The following is a 14,911-nucleotide window of genomic DNA, read 5'->3' as shown; positions in this document are numbered from 1 at the left end:
GAATGCAACAAATCCTGCCCCGGAAAGTGCCCCTTCTCTCCTTTTGAGCCACTGCCCACCAAAAGGTCTCTGCACGGCTCTGTTTGGGAGATGTCAAGATGCTGAGCGTGTGCTGTGTTTCAGTGGCGGATGTAGAGCACACGCTGTTGTACACGGAAAGCACATTGAGCTCCTTGGACATGAAAATTGCCAGATGGTTAAAACTTCTCTCAGTAAACAGGAGATCCTGTGTCCAAAATCCCGAGGTGCCTTTCTTCCTGTCTTGTCATACAGAATGTATTGTAACCAACGGGGTTCATGTGGGTTCCCTCGCCGCCACCACATTAGGTCGGCCCCCAACCGTTGGGGACTCGAACCTGGGCCTCTGGCGTCACTCAACAGGGACCCAGCCTGTTGAGCTAAAGAGAAATCTCCCTTTAGCCCAGCGGCTGCAGCCCCTGGTATCACAGGGAAGGGCGGAGATGTCACCGCGGCGGTAAGCCGGCTCTTACACGCTTCTGGTGGCCGTAAACATTACACTCTCCCCCGCTTAACTCGCCGTCCTTGGCGAAGGGCTATCCCATCCTACTGCTGACACCAATGTAACACTACGGGGTTCACGTGGGTGCCCTTCCCGCTGCCACATCAGGTCGGCCCCCCACTGTTGGGGACTCGAACCTGGGACTCCGGCGTCACTCAACAGGGACCCAGCCAGTTGAGCTAAAGAGAGATCTCCCTTCAGCCCAGTGTCTGCAGCCCCTGCTATCCACAGGGGAGGGCGTAGACATCACCACTCTGGTAAGCCGGCTTTCACACTCATTGGTGGCTGTTAGCGTTACAGTATCATTAAGGACAATCACATAGGGCTTGATTTAGTTTCATGCAAATATTTACTTCCTTCCTTGGAATAACTTGTTTTTCAACAACATTCATACAATTTGCGAAATATGAAATACAAATCTTGCTTATCAGTGCAGAAGAAATACTGCCAGATGGCAAGAAAATGACGGATTTTTTTTTCTTTAACCAAAAACCTGCACATAGAGATGTAGAACAAAAATCCGCTTGAGACGTTTTCGTTGGGGAGGAGGGTTGTGGAAGGGCAAAAAAATAAATCTGTTGCGTTTCATAAAATTCAGTTACGAACGGCGCAAGTTGCAGGTGATTGACTCCTCTTCACTAGGTGGCGATAGGAGGTGCAGTGAAGTTTATATCCGGCTGCAGAGACTCCTCTTTCTCAGCTCCGCTTCTCGATTGTCTTGAAGTCGCCTCCACGTTAACGAATGACGTCATCATACTACGCAACACTGCATATATTTCACCCACGTGTAGGTGATTGAATCATTTTCTTTAGGTAAAGAAGGAAGTTGTTTTTTTAATAACTTCAGTTTCTTAAAACGTAGCGTCTTGTCGGTTGTGTTTATGCTTGAACAGAGCACAGACCTGACAACAGAATCTGTGAAGAATAAAAATAAAGAAGTTGTTCTGTTTAAATCGCAAGTCAGCCTTTGTTTCTGACCGACTCTGAAGAAGGATGGCGGAGTGCTTGTTAAATCTGCAAACCCAGCTTGACTCTTTCATGCAGGTTTTGCTCAAATCGATCGTGTATGAAGTGTCAGAAGTTTTCCGAAACAGGATGTCTGACTCTGAGGACGAGTTTCAAGACAAACTCCGCAGCGTCTCCCAGGTCCTGGTGAGACGTGCCGTGTTTAAAATCACACAGTGTGTGGAGGACAGTGTCGGGAGTGAAATGGCGCAGCTGAAGAAGGAGAACGAGAGCCTGAAGTGGAGATTACAGCTGTGGGAGAAGGAGTCGGGAGCAAGAGGAGATCAGGAACAGACAGATCGTGTTGGACACACGCTTCCCTGTGAAGTCACTGCAGAAATAAAAGAAGAAATGGACACGGAACTGCAGCTCTCAGGTCAGTGTGGTGACTTGTATGAAGTCAGTGTGTTTAAAACCAGTGTCTATAACTTTCTCACTGGTGAGTTTTTTTTAACTAAACTTTATTTTAAAGAAAACATCTCGCAAGAGTAAACATTCTCGTTATCTAACAAACTATCAAAGTGTCATAAAAAAAGCTTTCCTCAGTGGTGAGAATATAGTGGCGAGATGCAGAGTGACGTGGGAAAGACTTGTGTGATGTAGCAACGGGATTATTTACTGGAAACTGAATTGTTTTGTCCGGTTACGGCGCTGAAAATACCTCGTTCACATTCAACAATTGTTTCACTGAATCAATTTGTACTCTGACGTCATTAGGAAACAACATTTATAAATGAACAAGTAATAGGTTTATTCCATGCTGAAAAAAAGAAGAGAGAAAACACAACGTTTCGGCCGTGGAGCCGTGTTTTTCCTCTCCTTTTTTCAGCATGGAATGAACCTATTACTTGTTCCTTGGAAGCCTACGCATGCTGACGCAACTATCCACATGAACATTTATAAATATTGTATTTACGTTGTATTGGTCTAAATTTTTACTAAGTATACTAATGATTGTGTATATAAACATTATTTAATTGGTTTAAGTATTACTGTCGTCCAAGGTCTGTGTCTGTATTGAGTCCTTGAATATTAATCCTGTGTGTCTATATTAACCCCTCTCTTTCTCAATGCAGTGTTAGTGTACTGTAGTGTCCAGAAAGTGTCTGTATTAACCTCTCACTCAGCGCAGTGTTAATGACCTGTAGTGTGCAGTCAGTGTGTCTGTATTAACCCATTTCTTTGATTGCAGTGTTAATGTCCTATAGTGTCCAGTCAGTCTGTGTTAACCCCTCTCTCAGTGCAGTGTTAATGTACTGTTATGTTCAGTCATTGTGTCTGTATTAACCACTCTTTCAGTGCGATGTTCATGTACTGGAGTGTCCAGTCAGTGTGTCTGTATTAACCCCTCTCTCTGTGCAGTGTGTATGTGCTGTTATGTCCATTCAATGTGTCTGTATTAACCCCTCTCTCAGTGCAGTACTAATATCCTGCTGTGTGCAGACAGTGTGTCTGTATTAACCCCTCTCTCTCAGTACAGTGTTAATGCACTGTAGTGCCCAGTCAGTCACCGTGTCTGTATTAACCCCTTTCTCTGATTGCAGTGTTAATGTCCTGCAGTGTCCAGTCAGTGTCTGTATTAACCTGCCTCTCTCTGTGCAGTTTTAAAGTAATGTAATGTGCAGTCAGTGTGTCTATTAACCCATTTCTCTCAATGCAGTGTTAATGTACTGTGTTGTGCAGTCAATGTGTCTGTATTAACCCCTCTCTCAGTGCAGTGGTAATATGCTCTTAGTTCCAGTTTGTCCATGTCTGTATTAACCCCTCTCTCTTTCAGTGCAGTGTTAATGTACTGGAATGTCCAGTCAGTCAGTGTGTCTGCATTAACCCCTCTCTTTCTCAATGCAGTGTTAATCTACTGTAGTGTGCAGTCAGTGTGTCTGTATTAACCCCTCTCTCTCTGTGCAGTGTCAATGTAAATGTAATGTAATAGTGATATTATTACAGTAGTCTTACTTTTTACATGGTAGTTAGGTTTCTGACTAAGCTAAATCAGAACATGCCCTTATACCCACATATTCCGCTATGTTAAAACAACCCAAATTGATTGTGATTGTGAGTGTACTAGTATGCGTGTGTGTAGTTTAAAGCTTTTTAGATCACATGGCCTCAGCTATCACTACTATGCTGATGATACTCAAATATACATCCATACCAAACCTGACGCTGATGTGGCTGTCTCTGATGTGCAAATTCTATTTGCATCCCCGATATAAAATTTCCTTCATTTAACTCTGACAAGACTGAAGTCATGCTTATTGGCACCACCCATCACCTTTGTACAACCAATGTGTAACCCCATCTGTAGATGGTCTTGTACTTGAGCTTCAGTCTAAATTGAATAACTTGGGGATGATATTTGACATTCGACCCACATGTGCAGCATGTTGTCAGAACATCTTTCATTCACCTCATAAATATTGCTCGACTACGCCCTATGTTATCACAAACTGTGGCTGAAAAGTGTTGTCTAATCTTGAATCGACTACTGTAACGCTCTACTCTCTGGGGTTTCTAAATCCACATTGAACAAACTTCAGTATGTCCAAAATTCAGCAGCCAGAACCCTGACCACGTCTAGTACAAATGATCACATTACTCCTATCCTGGAGTCCTAGCACTGGCTTCCTGTCAAGTTTCATATCGACTTAAAAATCCTCCTGCTCACCTATAAGACTCTCCATGTCTTGGCTTGACACCTCCATACTGGTCTGATATTATCACCCTACTCCCTACCTTGCAATCTTCGCTCTTCTAATTGTGTTCAACTATTTGTCCCCCAGTCTGTCTACACTCTATGGGTGACATGGCCTTCTCCTGTTTTGCCCCAAGCTCTGGAACTCTCTCCCCAAGGATATCAGAGAGTCACCTTCTCTAAACTCTAAATCCAGACTTAAAAACTTTTTCTTCAGAAGAGCCTTTATTGAACTGTTCTGTACCCCTCTGCTCCTACTGTACTTAGTACCACTGTCTACTGTCTCCTCTAACTGCGTATTCTCATCGTGTTAATTTTGTGTATTTTTTGTTGTTGGCATTCTGTAAAATGCTTTGAGAAGCCACTTCTAAAGGTATAAAACTATAAAATAAAGTTTATTCTTATAAAGGTCGTGTCTTCTTGGCCTGTGTTTACAGGCTCAGAGGCCAGTGTTCTCTCCAACGCTGGGGAAAGGGCTCTTGAACAGCAGCACAGTGAGGAGGAGTGGGGCTCCAGTCTGATGCAAGAGACAGAGCTCACTTCCGCAGAAGGGAAAGAGGCACTTAGTGAGCAGCACACAGACAGCAGACAGAGTGTCAAGGATCTGGACTCTGTGGCCATGATGAAGACAGAGCCTGAGAGTGAGACACCTGGGCTCTTAGTATGTGATGATTTTACAGAGAAGATGAATAATCTGGACACAATCAATATTACACAAGGTTGTTATGAACTGGGCTGTGTCTCTGTACAAGAGCACAGTGAAGAACTGGATGTTTTAAATCTTACAGAGCAGGATATGGATCCCAAGTTGATTGACCCTGCAGAGCAGCAGACTGATGTACCTGGTGAAGAGAACATTACTCATATACAGCACACAGAGGAGAGTCAGTACAGGGAGGAGCAACAGCAGCTCCTACAGGGCTTGATAATAATTAGGCCTTGTTCTGTTCAAGTGGAGAGACTGTCACTGCAGAGTCTCAAACAATCATACGATCCCTTAGTATCTGATGACTTTACACACAGGTTTAATAATCTGGTTACTGGGAAAATTGTTGAACTGGAGAGTATGACTGTTCTTGGCCAAAGAGAGGAACAGCTGAATGAACTGGATTGTTTAAGACTCAGAGAGCTGGAGAACGAGCCCCAGATGATTCACACTGCTGAGCAGCACACGGTGGAGAAAACACAGCTCTGTTTCAGCACATGGAGCAAGTCCATTCCATGGAGCATTTGCAGAATAAGAGACCCCAGCACGATCAGAGATTGTGGAAGAATAACTCAAGGCCTTGCTCAGATGGAGTGGACAAACTGCAATTATGGCACGGGGAGAAACCGCGTTTCTGTCAGTCTAGCATTTCACAACCCTACCAGCACCTTCACACAGGAGAGAGACCTTTCAGCTGTAGTCATTGTGGGAAGAGTTTTAGTCGGTCAGGTGACTTAAAAACCCACCAGCGCATTCACACAGGAGAGAGACCATTCATCTGCAGTCAGTGTGGGAAGAGTTTTAGTCAATCAAGTAACTTTAAAACCCACCAGCGCATTCACACAGGAGAGAGACCGTTCAGCTGCAGTCAGTGTGGGAAGAGTTTTAGTCGGTCAAGTATCTTAATAATAATAATAATAATAATAATTGCTTACACTTATATAGCGCTTTTCTGGACACTCCACTCAAAGCGCTTTACAGGTAATGGGGACTCCCCTCCACCACCACCAATGTGCAGCATCCACCTGGATGATGCGACGGCAGCCATAGTGCGCCAGAACGCTCACCACACATCAGCTATCAGTGGGGAGGAGAGCAGAGTAATGTAGCCAATTCATAGAAGGGGATTATTAGGAGGCCATGATTGGTAAGGGCCAATTGGAAATTTGGCCAGGACACCGGGGTTACACCCCTACTCTTTTCGAGAAGCGCCCTGGGATTTTTAATGACCACAGAGAGTCAGGACCTCGGTTTTACGTCTCATCCGAAGGACGGCACCTGTTTACAGTATAGTGTCCCCATCACTATACTGGGGCATTAGGACCCACATGGACCACAGGGTGAGCACCCCCTGCTGGCCCCACTAACACCTCTTCCAGCAGCAACCTTAGTTTTTCCCAGGAGGTCTCCCATCCAGGTACTGACCAGGCTCACACCTGCTTAGCTTCAGTGGGTTGCCAGTTGTGAGTTGCAGGGTGATATGGCTGCTGGCAGCCATTAATAGCCCACCAACACATTCATACAGGAGAGAGACCATTCAGCTGCAGCCAGTGTGGCAAGAGTTTTAGTCAGTCAAGTGACTTAAAAACCCACCAGCGCATTCACACAGGAGAGAGACCTTTCAGCTGCAGTCAGTGTGGGAAGAGTTTTAATCAGTCAAGTGCCTTAAAAACCCACCAGCGCATTCACACAGGAGAGAGACCGTTCAGCTGCAGTCAGTGTGGCAAGAGTTTTAGTCAGTCAGGTGGCTTAAAAACCCACCGGCGCATTCACACAGGAGAGAGACCGTTCAGCTGCAGTCAGTGTGGGAAGAGTTTTAGTCGGTCAAGTGACTTAAAAACCCACCAGCGCATTCACACAGGAGAGAGACCATTGTAGCGGCAAGGTTTATTAAAATACAGGAATTAAGTTTACTGCTCCCTTGCCAGTCTCTCTCTCCCTCATCTCAAGTGGTGCTTGATAGAGAGAGGTCATTCCATTTGGTTCACATTTAAGGTGTTTTTCTAGCTGATAAGAGTGTTCTGATAAGGAACAACTCCCAAAGCTGAGACACGTGAATGGTCATCGCTGGTGCCTCACTGTCTGGGAGATTGCAAGGGAGAGTCTCATCCCAAGTGGTTTACAACCCCAAGGTCAGAGTGCATGGTTACTCATCCTCTCACGAGGCACCAATAAATGTAGGGGTTTGTGCATTTACTGGGACAATTGTTAATTGTTCCAGTTAGTCACAAAATGATTCTCGAATGCCCATGGATCTTCCAACCAATGAGCGACCGTAGTTCCTCCAGGCACAACTCCAGCTCCTCCTGGACATCCTCAGACTCAGCTCAGACAGTCACGTAACGGCCAGTGCCAGGACTTTTCCTTGTTCTAAGAGTTGAGAACAGAGGTTACCAGCATGTAACCAAAGGATCCACCCAAGGTTAGCCCAGCAGCAAGCCTCGTGAACCCACCGCGAACGATCACCTGATCAACGAATAAACTACGGTTGGAACTGTGGACAGCTGAATATCAGTACTCAGGACTCGCGCTACATCGGGAACGAACCGGTCTTCTTCCTGTCTAAAGATTGTGACTTTTCTGTGTGCAAACTCTGCTAGTTTCAGCCAACACTAACTAGCCGGTCTTCAGAGAGCATCAGCAGCGCACCACAGCAGAAATCTCTTCTTCCTTCTCCTTCTCTCACGTCGAACCAACACTGCCTTGCACCGGGCCAGAGAGCGCCGATTGGACACGGCAACAGCCTGCCACTGCTTCTTTGCGTCCGCGGGAGATCTGAATCCCCACAGAGCGGATGAGTATTCCACATTCTGCATTAAAGCTCGAGAATTCAATTGTTACCTCAACCTGAGTTGATATCAATTTAATTCCTATGAGTCATGTACTTGCTTTTGAGTATCTAATGTACAAGTTGTGACAAAGTTCATTTACAAAACGGTCTAAATGAATGATATACGGAATGTATGTCCCTCTTGGTTTGTAACTCTTCGTGATGGAATGTATACCTTTTGTATTCTGCTAACCCTCACAATAAGATCTGTTATGTTTAAATGCACATTTTATGCATTAATAAATGTATTAGTATCCGAGTGTGTGTGTTGCTGAGTTATCCCGCAAAGTCGGTTTTCTAATAGCCATCAAAGCCATTTTCTGACTTAATGCTACAATTAATAATTGTCCCTGTAAATGCACAAACCCCTACATTTACTGGAGCCTCGTGAGAGGATGCCTATAAGCTCCTCCAGTCAGAACAGGAGGTTCTACTGTACACAGAGGGGTGGGACGGGGGAACAAGCTGATACCCTGGCTTCTCTCCAGACACAGCTGGATGAATTCCTCCAGTTTGGACAGGAGGATCTACTGTACACAGAGAGGGGTGGGGGTGTGGAACAAGCTGATAACCTGGCTCTCTCTCCAGACACAGCTGGGTGAGCTCCTCCACTCAGGACAGGTGGCTCTACTGTACACAGAGAGGGGTGGGAGAGGGTAACAAGCCGATACCCTGGCTTCCCAGTGGGCAGTGATTCGTCAAATATACGAATATATCACAGCAATAATATAGCTATACGTGTATATATACGTTGCCGCGATGTATAATCAATGTTGAATTGGAACCGTAAAATTGACGACATTAATAAATGCATATATAATGTCAAAAACACATCTAACACAGTGCCAAAGGCTTTTTATACATTGTTTGTGCCGCATCTAGGAGTATACGGCAATCTGCATAGTGTACGAAGTAAATTATTTTCGCAGTAATTAATTTATTTACACAGCTTTGCATACAAGGGTTTTGCGGAGGGGTCTTCCCCCTGCCTGAAAAAAAAGTAAAATGTTTGAGTGCCTATAGATTTTCTATTTTTATTTTCTCAAGAAAAGTTGATACCATATCCTGGACACCCCGTCCCCCATCAGAGCCGGTGCCCAGGGAAAAATCTGTAGGGGGGCGTCTGAAATTCTGAGGGGGGGTGATATTTCAGTTGAAATGGAGCTGTACGGTGCAGCTACCCAAATGAAATCTTGCAGCTATGCCATTGATTAGTGCTTCATGATAGAAGATAACGACTAGCGATCTGGTATTTGCGATGAAGTTCAGTTTCACATTTTTCGTCACTCTCGCGGTTTGGATTGCCTGGACCGAAAAGTACCACAAGCGTTCATTTTTGCAGCTACATCAACGGAGGTTCTGAATCGTTAAGAAAAAATAGTTGTAAAAACCAACAGAAAGCACAGACTGCTAGAACTAGTCCTAGTTATATAACGATTTTAAGTATAATGATAAACTACTGCAAGGAATCGGTCCACCTGAGCAAACAGGATCGTAATGTTGACACTAACGACACTGATACAGTACTTGCCCTTCCTGGACGGAGAGTCCTCCTGCACATCAAACAGTCCGAGTGACTGTTAGTGTCAATTAGTGTTGTCTGACCATTGACAAAGTACAACTATTTTATTAGGGCGCAAGTTAAGTAAATCCTTTTGCCCAAAACTGAAGGGGCGACACTCCTCCCTCCCCCCGTGATGCCAGGCCTGTCCCCATCCTATTCCATAATGTCATTATATATAATACCATACAACAGTGACCGATCCTTACTAACTGCATGCGTTAAAATTGCACATCAGGGGGGCACATAACCGCAATGTATTATCAATGTTAAATTTCAACCATAATATCGACAACATTAATAAATGCATACATTGAGAAAATATCTAACCCAGCATATTTTCCGGTTATATACCACAATGCATTGCTAGTATTCGTTGGTCACCATTTTGGACACGTTTTTCAAACGTAGAAGATTGAAGTATTCGCAAATATCTCAGCAGTCCTCTTTTGACGAGTAAGTATGAATAATAATAATACTATCTGAATACATACAGATCTTTCTTAATATTATTTTGATTAAAATAGTACGTGAATAAGCAAAAAATGGCACATAAAAATAGTGTGAATGGGGAAGATGACACAATCTTTTTGCTCTAATTATTCTTATTCTATGTTGTACTTTCAAACTTTGGGTACTCTTTGATTAGGACAGACTTTATTGCTCAACTGCTATGATGCAAGCCAAATTTTATACATTTATTTCAGCTTTGAGCTTAGTAAACCATTCATTTTTTAGATTATACTAAAGAAGATATTAATCATCATTTATTTGGGAAGTAATATTTTATAAGTTTCTCCTAGCTGCGGTGCTGAAGTCCCACCCTACATCAACAGAAAAAGAAATAAAGGAGCACGCAATACGTTACTTGAAGAATGCATATGCAAGGCAGGGGGCCAGGAGATCTGGACACTGAAAATAATAGGTTTCTTGTTCTGTTAGGACAGTTAGACAGGGTTTGCAAATAGTGGACAAAAATCGTCTTAACTTCCATTGCAATATTTTTTTTCTTGGAAATATAGAAGTTGTACATTTTAAAATTTATATTTGAATCAAAATGAGGTTTTGAGTTAGTGTGTTAATGTAATTAGTTTGTGTTTGTCATTACTATACTGTATATTGCCATGTTACCAGAATTTGTAGCTGAAGTTTAAGACTAGTTGTGTTTTTTATGATTATTGCCCATATGTTGATTGTTGATTGAATGTATACAATGTATAATTTGAAATACATATGTTTCAGGTGTGAATGTGTATTTTCAGAATAAATTTAATCATTGGCTTGGTTTACTTGTTTCTACACCTATAAAACCTATCTTTGATGTATAATAAACCTCTACCCATATACGTATAATAGACCTCTAACCATATACGTATAATAGACCTCTAAAGTTATCCATATAATAGACCTCTAAAGTTATCCGTATAATAGACCTCTAAAGTTATCCGTATAATAGACCTCTAAAGTTAACCGTATAATAGACCTCTAAAGTTATCCGTATAATAGACCTCTAACCATATACGTATAATAGACCTCTAAAGTTATCCGTATAATAGACTTCTAACCATATACGTATAATAGACCTCTAAAGTTATCCGTATAATAGACTTCTAACCATATACGTATAATAGTCCTCTAAAGTTATCCAGAACTCCAACCATATATGTATAATAGTCCTCTAAATTTATCCGTATAATAGAACTCCAAACATTTACGTATAATGAACATCTAATCATAGACGTATAATTGACGTATAACAATAGACGTATATTAGAATTTCATTCTAGACGAATTGCGGACCACATTTAGACGTCTAAGGTATGCATTTAATAGACGTATATTATACGTCTTTTGCCCACTGGGGTGTTTTTGTATCCACGCAAAACCTCGCATGAAAGTGAAGTTGATAAATTTTACTTGTAAAATATTTAACACGTTACAAACTATTAAAATACATCAGAAAAGTACCCGAACTCATCCAATTTATGCATTTGAAACGAACGGATGGGGGACTTTAACATGACTTTAAGGAATCTGGAAATTCACTTTTAGGAGTCTTCGGAAGTCTGGACCCAGATGTGCTCGTACAGTGAGGAGGAGTGTTTTGACTTCCTGCTTTCAGCTCGTGCATTGTTTCTTCTTGTGACCACCAACAGAGAGAGCTTTACCGGTTCACAGAAACGTCCCGGGAGTTTTCTGGGTTAAGAGGGAAGAATAAATGTAATAAATGGAGATGTTATTGCCGCTGGGGAGTATGAAGGCGGTTTAGCGAGGCGGTGGCGTGTGGAGGGAGGAGACGCGCATTCCGCACGGGCAGCGTAGGGCAATGAGTCGCACCTGCTGCGCGCTGAGTCCTGTCCTATATAACCGCTGAGCCCGGACACCCACAGCCTCTCCAGTCAGTGCTGGAGTTTTTTTTTTTAAATAATACTTCAGAAGGTGCAGAAACGGACTCTTTTGCTCAGTTGAGGCTATAGGAATCTTTGTTTCTTTTCAGGCTGTCAGGAATAGCGCTTATTATATTTTTTTTTCTCAGACTAAACAGTATCATTGGGCTGAATTTCAGTTAAACGCCTAGTTTAGGAAGATCAAGAATGAGTTAGGGAAGACAGAGGTGGAGACTAATGGAAGTTATGAAAGCCATTAATGGGTTGTTTCTGCTTGAGCTTGATTTACACCTTCGTAGTGCAAAGTCTAAGGGTTAATTGCAACAAACTGAAAGTGAAGTACTAACAGGTGTTCAACCCGTGTTTAGTACGCAGCTGTGGTCTGAAGTTGTGCTCCACTTTAAGTCCAATTGCAACGAACGTTGCTGCTGTGCTTAGTCCACAGCACTGTACTTAACCTGTTCTCAATTGCAACGAACACAGAGTAATATTTGTTGCCCTCTAGAAGTGACTAAACTAGTTAATTATTTTAAACCACCTTTTAATATGGCTTGAGCAACTTAATACCATACTTGGTGTAACGATGAATTGCATTAGAAGGCTCTAGAATATAGTGGAAATAATAGTTACCACGTACTGAATTTATGCATCTGCTTGAAAACATTGTAATATTTAATTAAAATTGCTTAACACTCATACCACATTTATTCATAATGAAGTTGATTAATGTGTGTATTTACAAAAGTGACATTTACTAATTATGTTGAATGTTAATCATTACTAGTAGCTGTGAAGTTTAAGGTGCTAGGGAGTGAAGAGAACAGAACTTAAACTATTATTTATATAAATGTAGCGTGAGGCTTTAATGTGTTCTATAAAATCGAGGAGTCAACTGGATAGATTTGTTAAATATTTTAGTGATGGTTCTCTGTGTTTGTGGTTATCAGAGGAAAGCAGGGATGAGGAGGAAATAGGTTGCACCCAAGCATGTTAAAGGAAAAAAACTCAGCATCTTAAGTGATATATGATGGTTTACAGTCCCTTTTCTGTCCTGTGGCTGTGATCCAATGACTGTGTTAAAACAGCCAGGGTTGTGCTAGCTCTTGATGGACTGGTATGCAAACCAAATGACAGACAAGCAAAGCGTTGTTTTACAATTCTGAAAGCTTGTTCAATGTGGCTTCTTGTGGTTTTATGACTCCTGTTATAGTGCTGGTCTTCTAATGTTGTTGGATTGTGCGCAGGTGTTAGAAGATACCATCATAAAGGATAAGCAAGACTTAGCAAAACAACACGCCAGCAAGCACTTCCCCCCTTCGAAAGGAAGATGTTGGAACTGATTAAAGAGCTTAATCTGAACTGACACAGGAGAGAGAGAAAATCAAAGTTCTGAAAAGTAAACACAAGGCACACCCTGCTAAAGAAATGTATTGCCTTTAAAAAAATGCTTAGAAGGTCAGAGGAACAATTGTTTTGTTGTTTGTTTTTTGCTCAAGTATTTTTATTAGTCTAATTTCCAGTTCTGTTAAAAATAAAACTTAACTTTACTGATTATTAGTCGGTGTCTTTTGTAATGATTTAGGTATAATGATGTCTGCTTATTCATCTGGAGTGTTAAACAAAATTAATGTTGCAATAATACAGTAGTGTTTAATTTCAAATGCAAAGCTGTGGTTCTCATTTGTTTCATGACTAAATATAATTGTGTATCTCATTAATAACTATGTCACCTCATCAGGTGAATTGTCGTCTAAATGCAATTCTTAAATTAAAAACTAACTGATTTGTCAGGAAATTTAGTTTGAATATAAACAAGATACAGAAAAGTAATTGTATATTAACGTGGCCTACCTATTATTCTACTAGTCAGAAGTGTTCTGATGTACAGTCCCCTGCAGTTCAGGCTAATTATTACAACAACGCCGAGCCCTCGGAACCGGATTAAGCACAAGTTAAGCTGAGCTCCAACTTTGTTCCACATGTTTTTTGCCGCAATTGAACTCAGAGCGGGAGATGATCTCCAGAATGTACCATACTAACCTAGTACGCGGCTGTGTTTTAACTGGGGAAGTCGATTGCATTTGACCCTATGGGTTTATATACATGGGTTTCTCTGCATACACTACCATAAGGGAGGAATGGTGAGTTAGAGGGAGGGCACCAGTTTGGTTTATCAAGAATTCACCAAACTGAGTAGAACTACAGATCCAACCATTCAAAATGTGCAAGGTATGCTGCAGTAAATCGCAGTGCTTGTTCCGCAAAGAACTGTAGGATACCGCATGATGTATCAAAGTAGGGTGGAATATCTTGTAAAACCACCAGGTGGAGCTATGAAAGCTCTCATGTGCAGCATTTGGTCTGTTGCCAGAAAACACTTGGTTTTGAATCCCTGTCAATGCTGAGGGACAATTGTTTGTCAATTACAGAATTTAACAGTCTAAACGGTATATACAATTTAATAAGTTTAAGCTTTGTATTACATTGTTAAACATTAAACTGATTAAAAAGTACACTGAAGTGTTATAGAGGACACAAATTGTGTATTGTCTCTTACATTAAAAAAAACATTCATTTTAATGTGATATGAAAGATTAATAATGAATAACATTTGGATAGGCTGTAAGTTCAAAATATTACTGTAGTCCACTTTCTTTCTAAACATCTGCATCAATTTGTCTTGTTCACCCATGATTACTTAAACATTTTGCCTGCCCTTTTCAGCTATAGCTTTGTTTGAACCCAGCTCCTGGCATGAGTTTTCCTTTAACAAAAACATTTCTTTGAAAAACTAAAATAGTAAATTATATTGATTTGTTGCTATTTCTAAATATCACAAGATGTTCAAAATTAAGTGATTTATTAATAACAACTAATAATTTCAAACTGCTTGTATTCTAAAATTGTATTTTGTTTGGGGTATTTTGTAACTGTTTTCACAAACTAATAAAACAAAATTTATTAAACATCTGAGATAGGGTGTTCTATACCTCCGTTTACTTTCTGAAACTCCATCGATATTTCCTGTTTTCACACAGATAAGAATAAACTGCACGTGCAAATCTTTTCACAAGTGTAAAGATGTTCTGTGCTCAATAGCTCTTTAACACAGTGCGCATTATGTCATATCTTTAAGCATCAGTTGAAGCATTCTGAAGTCTGACAATCGTAAAAAGTTACCAAATAGTATTGGTGAAACTGTTACCT

At 41.4% G+C, this 14,911-nt stretch overlaps 1 long non-coding RNA gene across 1 annotated transcript; it reads left to right on the top strand.

Annotated features, from left to right (window-relative positions):
* Positions 1-1,302: 1,302 nt before the first annotated feature.
* Positions 1,303-14,670, top strand: LOC148671070 (uncharacterized). The gene is made up of 2 exons (XR_015937172.1): positions 1,303-1,901; positions 12,949-14,670. It is a non-coding gene; the product is annotated as an uncharacterized LOC148671070 (long non-coding RNA).
* Positions 14,671-14,911: the final 241 nt, after the last annotated feature.

This window comes from Lepisosteus platostomus, chromosome 5, assembly GCF_059453375.1.
Source record: "Lepisosteus platostomus isolate fLepPlt1 chromosome 5, fLepPlt1.hap1, whole genome shotgun sequence".
NCBI lineage: Eukaryota > Metazoa > Chordata > Actinopteri > Semionotiformes > Lepisosteidae > Lepisosteus > Lepisosteus platostomus.
This window is presented reverse-complemented; position numbering and strand designations above follow the sequence as displayed.